The sequence below is a fragment of the Dasypus novemcinctus genome, chromosome 9 (genome assembly GCF_030445035.2).
Source record: "Dasypus novemcinctus isolate mDasNov1 chromosome 9, mDasNov1.1.hap2, whole genome shotgun sequence".
Lineage (NCBI taxonomy): Eukaryota > Metazoa > Chordata > Mammalia > Cingulata > Dasypodidae > Dasypus > Dasypus novemcinctus.
This window is the reverse complement of record NC_080681.1, coordinates 49,059,431-49,068,221: the sequence shown is the minus strand read 5'-3', so window position 1 is coordinate 49,068,221 and position 8,791 is coordinate 49,059,431. Positions and strand designations below refer to the sequence as shown.

General features: G+C 38.3%; 1 pseudogene; it reads left to right on the top strand.

Annotated features, from left to right (window-relative positions):
- The first annotated feature begins 726 nt into the window (after positions 1 to 726).
- LOC101414577 (zinc finger protein 42 homolog) overlaps positions 727 to 8,791 on the top strand; it is a 28,423-nt pseudogene continuing 20,358 nt past the window's right edge.

The window sequence follows — 8,791 nt, the reverse complement described above, 5'->3', positions numbered from 1 at the left end:
GATGGCTCTACCTCCGGTGACCTATAAGATGGCGGCGGCCCGCCCTCTGGGTCGCCCCAAGATGGCACCATGACAGGAAGGGGCGGGTATAGGGAGCTGGAGTTTCCGCCCGCCTGCCCCTCTGGCAGGGCTTCCCTCTTTCAAGTGGAGAAGAAGGAGGAAGTTCGCCATCTTGATGGCCACAGTCCTTAGGGGGATTCTGTTCAAGATCGGCGTTAAGCTGATCTGACAGAGTCTCGGTGTCGGAGTCGTCGGGATCCGACTCCCCCTCTCCAGAGCCGCAATGGAGGGGTCGTTTATCGCCCCGTGCGTCACTGTAATAGGCGCCTTTCGGAGCAGGTGCGCCGAGAAGACAAGCGCGGATGGCCACGAGCGTGGGCAGAAGGCCCGGGGGGAATAATCTGCCGTCATTCTCCATTGAGGAGGTAACGCAATCAATTAGGCACATGTAAGTTTCTGGGCTCCAAAGGTGGCAGGTAGCCAGCCACGGATTGAAGGGTAGAAGGAGGTCCCAGTACTTTTGCAGTTGGCGCAGGGAAACCCTGACGCCATTAGTGTCTAAGAGGCCGGCAAGTGCCCTGACTTGCGGCGCTTGGCGGGAAGATAGACGCACGCCCATTTTGCTGCCGGTGGCCGATCAACAGGGGTCCTTACCTTGAGAGCGCGGTGGAGTGGTGGGAGCGGGATCCCACGGGGGTGAGGCGTCAGTCGCGATGGACCGACCCCATGTTGGGCGCCAGAGATGCGGGGGTTTCTACTCTTGACGGGGGCAGCTGGAGGGGTCAGGAGGGCCGCACCTTAGCGGGGTTCGAGGTCACGGCAGACGGCCTCGGGGGCTCTCAGGTGTGGAGGACGCACGGCGGGGGAAAGGAAGATGCCGCGGAGACCAGGTCTGTGCACAAGTCCGGTTTATTGAGGGAGTACAGTGGGTTATATAGGAGACGCAGAGGGCGGGGGGAGACGTGGCAGTAGGGGATTGGCAGAAGCATGGGCGGACTTGTGGTTGGCTGCCGTAAGCAGTTACTAGGGATGGGGGCGGGTATTAGGATAGGGACGGGGATTGGTGCAGGCAGGTACTGCCATCCGATAGGTGGTTGCGATTAGTTGCTAGGCAGAGGGCAGGCAGAGAGGCTGGGGGGGGGGGGGGGAAGGGGGAAGCGACTAGGTGGGAGTCCGCTATCCAAGCCTCCAGGACAGCTGTTTGAGGAGATAGGCCAACAGGGTGGTGAGAGAGAGAGAGACAAGACAGAATTCTGATCAAGTCTCCGTTTATTTGGGGTAAAACACAGGAGTATATAGAGAAGGAAGGGAACGTGTACATTGGTGATAGACTGGTTTCGCGGGTGGCAATCGTCCAAGGAGGGGATTGGCTGAAAATCTGTGCTGGGTCTGCAGGGTTTCGCGCCTTGCACATGCATGTTGCTGTGGTCACCTGAGTTATGGCGGGAAGGGGAGAACAAAGAAGCAGGGAGGAAGAAGAATAAGGAAATGACAGGGCAGATTTGTGAACTCTGCCATGTTGTGAGATCTGCCATGTTGTGAGATCCGCCATTTTGTGGGAGGTTGTAAATAAGTTTCACAGCGGGTGGCTCCCTACAATTATGTTGCGTGAAGTAAACCAATCACTGAAGGACAAATATTACCTGATCTAACTGACATGACCTAAGCAAATTGAACAGAGCTATAGTCTGGAAGAAAGGTTATCAGGAAGCATAAAGGCAGTTGAGTGTGGTAAACCAATGCACAATATGGGCAAAACCTACGATAAGGTGAATGGAGGTGGTTTGGTAGTGGATGCAGGTTATAGTGATGCAGGGATGTGAGTGGGATTGATAGTGCTGGAATGTAAGGTAAGTAGAGTGGGGAGGTTGGGTTAGACTATCCATGGAAATAGGGGAAGGGCTGGAGGAAGGAACAGGTGAACTCTGGGATTTGTAGGTTTGTGTTTATAACTACAATGGTGGGAATGTTCTTTTGGAAAATATGGCAGGGGAATGTTACTGGTGCAGGACATCAGAGGTAGGGGAATATGTGGATAGGGCACACCTGGGGCATGCTACAATGGAATAAGAAAGTGTTTATGTTATCACAGGGTGTTATCTCATTGAGTGGAGACCCACACAATAAACAAGAAACTATTAAACTTCCATCCTGCGGAGTCATGTTATGTTCTCAATTAGAGGGACAAGAATCTCTTCAGAGCATAGGCAGTGACTTATAAAAGAAAACAGATCAATAGTTCAAGCCCTAAATATTACTGCATATAACCATGAACTGTATTCTTCAAAAATTGAAACTTAGTGGTTACCATAGATTCTGAGGGGAGAGGGAGGAAAGAATAAGTAGAACACAGGGCATTTTTAGGGCATTGGAATTGTTCTGTATGATTTTGCAATGACAGATATAAGATATTGTACAATTTGTTAAAACCTGTAAAAGTGTATGGTGCAAAATGTAAACCATAATGCAAACCATTGACCATGGTTAGTGGCAATGCTTCAATATTTGTTCATCAGTTGTAACAAATGTACCATATTCAGGTCAGATGTTATTAATAGGGTTAAACGAGAGAAGGGGATGGGTGAGGTATATGGAAATCCCCTATATTTGTGATGTGACTTTTCTATAACCTAATGCTTTATACTGAAAAAAATTGTCATTGTAAACAAAAGATAAGAGATCTTATGGTAATGAAAGACACAATATAATTTTTTTCTTTTGTCTTTTATCTATTATTTCTTTTATAATTCTGTTATTTTAATTTATTTATTTTTTTAATTTGTTTTTGAAGAGGTTTTGAATTTTAGAAGGGTTGCAACTGTGGCAGAGGAGGATCACTTGTGTTGATTGTCAATGGTGGGGGAAGGTGTGGGGACGGGTGCAACTGGGGCATGCTTCTATGGAATATGAATGTATTCAAGTGGTCATGGGGTAGTGTGCTTGGTGGATGGAGACCCACACAGTAACTTAAAGAATATTGAATTTCCTCCCTAGGGAGTCATGCTACATTCACTAATAGAGTGGCAAGAATCCCTGGAGTACATGGGCAGAGCTTTGCGAAAGAGGACAGACAGCTAAACCCTTAATATTGATGCTTGTGCTTATGATCCTTGTGCTTGTGAAACTGAAATTTAGCCTAGTAATATATATTTCCTAAGAGTTGCCTCCTGAAAGCCTCCTTGTTGCTCAAATGTGGCCTCTCTCTAAGCCAATCTCAGCATATAATCTCACTACCTTTCCCCTGGCATGGGACATGACTCCAGTGGATGGGCCTCCCTGGCACCAAGAGATTTTTATCAAGTCCCAACTAGTGATGCATTTGGAATAAGACCTGAACCAAAAGGGAGAAGTATTAAATACAGATGAGATTTTGTGGCTAAGAGATTTCAAAGTGAGTCGGGAGCTCATTCTAGAAGTTAAGCTCTTGCACATCTTAGGAGGATCTCACTACTACAGTAAACAGTTCCTCAAACAAGGAGGCTCCTAAGGGTTCTAGAAACAACCCTGACACTATAGGCAGGGCAGACAATCCCAGGAATTCAGCACCTTGTCAGTGGGCCTTACCTTGGAATATATACTAACCTATCACATCAATGTATCCAAATTAGACTCGTTTATAATTTTCCTATAATTGGCTCTTATTCCCTTTCTATTTGAACTAATAGTTAGCACTATACCCATTAAATATGTGTCCCAGAGAAATATCTTCTGGCTGTTCATATGCTGGTTTAGCCCTGAATATTTGCAGAGTTAAAGCCAACATCTACTATCCAGTTCATTGAACTTGCCCAGGACAACGACAATGATTATTGACAATATCCATCTCCCCCAAAATAATATCTACTATTGCAAACAAGACAGTTCCACCCATCTGCCCCATGGGGTGGAGGCCCTTCTCAATTGGAACCAGAGTGGGCATCACCATGCCAAAATCCTCAAAATTGAGGAATGAACAAAAGTAGGCATATTATTATTTTAGTAATGGATGGACTTGTAACACTGATATAAAGGCATGGGTCACCAGAGGTTCGGGGCATTTTTGGGACATTGGAATTGTTCTGCCATGACATTGCAATGATGGATACAGGCCATTATACATTTTGTCAAAACTGACAAAAGTATATGGCGCAAAATGTAAACTATAATGTAAGCTATAGAATCATGGTTAATAGCAATGCACCAATATGTATTCATCAATTGTAACAAATTTACCACATTAATGAAATACATTATTAATGAGGAAAAGTGTGGAAGGGGTGGGGGGCTTATAAGAATCCCCTATATTTTCGATGTAGCATTTATGTAATCTAAAACTCCTTTAATAAAAAAAAATAGCAAATAGAAAGTTGGAATCATCATGTAATAATTAGCTTCATAATATTTAGAAGTCTTCCCACAGAGAAAACTTAAAACCCAGATAATTTTACAGATAAGTTTTTTTTAAACTTTTAAAGGTTGTGTCATTTTTGTCAAATGGATATGAACATTTAGAGAAAAGGGGGGAAAGTATGCTAATCTGTAAGGCAAGTATATTGAAATCAAAACTAACAAGAATAAGCAAACTATTAGAAATAAAGATCTAAAGATATTTGATACAGTCTCAGTATATAAAAATTAACTACATTTTCCTACAATTTGAAAAATACCATTTGCATTTTCATATACATGAAGTACTTGGGAATTTATAATAAAAACTTGGAAGAGCGCACAGAGAATATAATGAAATTTTACTGGAAGTCAATATAGGAAACCTATATGAATGGAGAGGTATCCTGAGTTTAAGCCTGTTATTTCCTCTCATACTGATCTATAGATTCAATAGAATTCTAAACAAAATCTCAATAGAGTTTTAAAAAAGGAAGGATAATGTTGATATTTAGGTTAGCAACAAGTAACAAGCCTGACAATACCAAGTGTAGGCATAATTGTATATCAAGTGAAATTTTATATTTCAGTATATCTACTAAGTGAAAAATTTATATCTACAGCTCTACAGTTCTATTCCTTGGTATGTAAACTAGAAACCCTTGCAGTGTGCCCTGGGAGACAAATACGAAAATGTTGATAGCAGCTCTGTAATACCAAAAAAAAAAAAAAAAAAAAGAATCACCAAACAAGTCAAAACAAAAGTGAGAAACTGGAAATGCCCTATCTGGATATAGAGGGGGAAACTGATAAATAAACTTTGTTGCATTATATAATAGGATTGTTTCAGTAATGGGAGTAAATGAAATAATAAATGAAACATGATGAGAAGAAAGAAAAAAGTCACAGGAAATTATGTTACCATTTTTATAAAAACAAACAAACTAAACTTATATTTTAGGGTACATATATGTGTTCTAAAACCATAAAAATCAAAGGAATTTTACAAAAAAAATTCAGAGTAGTGGTTGCTTCTGGTTGAGGAACAAAAATAAGTAACAGAGGAAGAGTAGATGATATCACAGTGGTATCCACTTTATTATTTTGCTTTATGACTTGTGTATCCATGATGTATCATTGTATTGCACATGGTCTTTCATCTGTATCAAATATTTCATAATGAGAATAAGTAGTAAAATGTTATAAAATGAATAAAGTTAGTAGTAAAAAATACTTTCTGTAGATGAAAGGGTATATACTATATATTCTAGATCTATTAAAATCATATGATATTAACTGTTTTCCTATGCTGTTGGCCCATGATATCCTTTCTCTAAAACTCTTAAAACATTTATAGCTATATCACTCAGCAGACATCCAATGAATATTAAATAATGGCAATAATGATATTTATGTTTATGTTAATTTCTGTTGTTTTCTTTAGGCTGATCCTACTTGGCCAATTTGTTCCCTCATTTAACTATTCTAGTGAGGTTGAATTGTAATGAGTCATACTGATTTTTTTTTAGTTCTTGTCAATACGTGTTCATGATTAATTGCACATTAAGAATAACTTGCTTTCAAGTCAATAAATTTGACATTTGACCTTTTTATTAGAATCTATATATATATTTTAAATTAAGTAGACAGCCCAGGATTCAAAATGTACTTTATGAATATTATTCATTGATTCCCACAAAACTTCAAGAGAGGTCATTAATATTTTTATCCTAACAAATCTTTAAAATATTAATTTTTATAAAACTCTATAACTGGAAGGATAAATTGTTACATGATGTTCAGTTTTATTTTTTTAATGCATTATTAATCCTTCAAATATTATACTTAGTCTATTCTCAATCAATTAAAAGCAGTGCTCACATTCCTGGACAAGGAAATTTGATATGTTTATTCAAATTTGGAAAGGAAATTGAGAAACCCTGTCATAGATTATCTCAACACTCAAATATAAAATACTGAAATAATTCTCTCTAGAACATAAAGATGTCACATACCATGGCTGACATGATCCTTCCTAGGAGGGATAGCCATACCTAGTTAAAGAGCACAGACTGTGCACTCACAAAGCCTGGATTTGAATATTGCTTTTTAACTTGGAAGTTATGTCATCTTAAGCAAGCTATTTACACTCTCTGAGTGTTGATTTTTCAGGCAGTAGAAAAGATTATCAGCACCATAGATTTGCTATGAGCATTAAATGAGATATACACATAAACCTAGATCCTGCAAATAGTAATTTTCAATAAAGGCAGCTATTCGCAATCATTATTTCATAATAACAGAAAATGCTATTTTAGAGTAATTCTAAGTGGCCCCCTGTTAACAATAGACTTGATTAATAAGGAAATAGAAAGGCAACTTTGCTCCTCAGGAAAGAAAGAGAATTTATCCCAAAGATTGTGCTTAAGATTGGAAAGAGACAAAATCGTGAAATTGGCAAATTTGCTTTCTACTCTGATTTCTACTGTTTAAAGGGTCTCCTGCTTCTAGGCTTCTCCTGTACATCAATGACCCTTCTCAACATTTGACCATCACCTGATTACATCATGTAATTATGTGCATAATTTTAATATTGTTATGTTAGTTAATAATAACTGAGCCCTTACAAGGATATTTAAATGTGTACATCAAGACATAAAGGAGTGAACCCTTTTTAGAGTGGAATTTTAGGATTGGGCAGAGTATTAGAGGGCAGAGTCTCATTTTAAGCATACTGCTTGTGCTATATTCCTTTTTTGGTTTATAGTGTTGAAGTCAAGAAGTCAAGGTTATATGCATATTCTATAAATATTTACATATCTTATATATATACTACATATATTTATATATACACATATATATCTGTACATATATATACACGCACATATACATAGATATACATACATACACACATATATGTACGCACATATATGTATATCCCTGTGCATATGTTTGCATTCTACTATCTTTTGTATTGCCTTGACAAAGTTAGTAGGTTGTCTAAATCATTTTGCTTGCATATACAAAATAAAAAACTTAAGTAAACTTTGGTCTGTGTTCAATTAAAGTGACATCCCAAATCTACTCCATCCTACCTCTTAGAGTGGTAACAGGACCACGACAGTGCCTAGCATCATTTCCTCTCACAGTAGCATCCAAAGTTTAGAAAAGAAATGTCCTCATGTGTTCATTTTCAAGAGAAAATAAAACTTTTCCAGAACCACTTCTACCTACAGATTTCCCCTGACACTGGCTGGTTGCCTTTTGTGCCGCCATTCCTAAATGATCAAACTGACCAGGGGAACTGAAGCAGGCTGCCTGGTACACTCATATTTCCATTTTAGGCATGTGCAGGGCTGGCTTTTATTATGGGCAGCCTTCTACATCTGCCAGTCTCCCACCTAAGATCACCTGCTCCAGGCAGCATCCCCTAAAAACTTCTCACAGATGTAGGCACCCTTCATCTGCTGTTACTTTTGTGGCATAGGAAACACTTTATTACAGAATTTTTATATGGTGCTTGAGTAGTACATTTATTTTCTTGTCAATAAAGTGTGAGCTTTTGATGGCCTGAGCTGCTGTGTCTTTTTTTTTTTTCTGCATTCCAGAGCATACCAGAGGAGATTCTTTATGTGTAATAAATGAATGAAAGACTGAATGATTGAATGTTGCCCCGGAACAAAGCATATTTCCCTTCTGTAATTTTAATTTTGTTGGAAATCAGGATTTATATATATATATATATATATATATATATATATATATATATATATATATATATATATATACACACACACACACACACATCTCTACACTCTTCTTGGACATATATAACCTTAAAATAACACTACCTGTATTTCAATAACTAAGGATAATGAAAGGAAACAAAAATAGAATTAACTTAAAATTCTCTGCTATTAAAACATTTGAATTTTGAAATTACAATTGTATTTATTTCTGAAATGTTTGTATTAATACATTGGAACAATGGAAATTTTAATCAGTTAGGCAGTAGAAGAATTAGTACTTCCCACAAAATCAGCCAAGTGATCTCAAGAAAAAAAGATAGGTGTACAAATGCAGAGTGGAAAATGGAAGCAATTACTGAATACACTAGTGTTAAGCTTCCTTCTTCCCTAATTTGTATGTGAAGTTTTCAGATAACAGTGTGCTTTTACACTTCTTAACCTTCAATTTCAATATATTAAAATCAGTAAAGAAAACTTTGCCAATGTGTGTAAGTTATTAAACTTTAGCTTACTAGTTTTGTCATCATAATTTTGAATTTACTTACTTCCTTTACAATGTATACAATAGTTCAAATGTTTTCTCTTAAGTCGCCATCTAGGTCATGATAAATTGCCATGATAAAAGTGCTTCATCTGTTGGGAAGAAGCAGCAATTCGTTTTGCTAATGTACCTCACA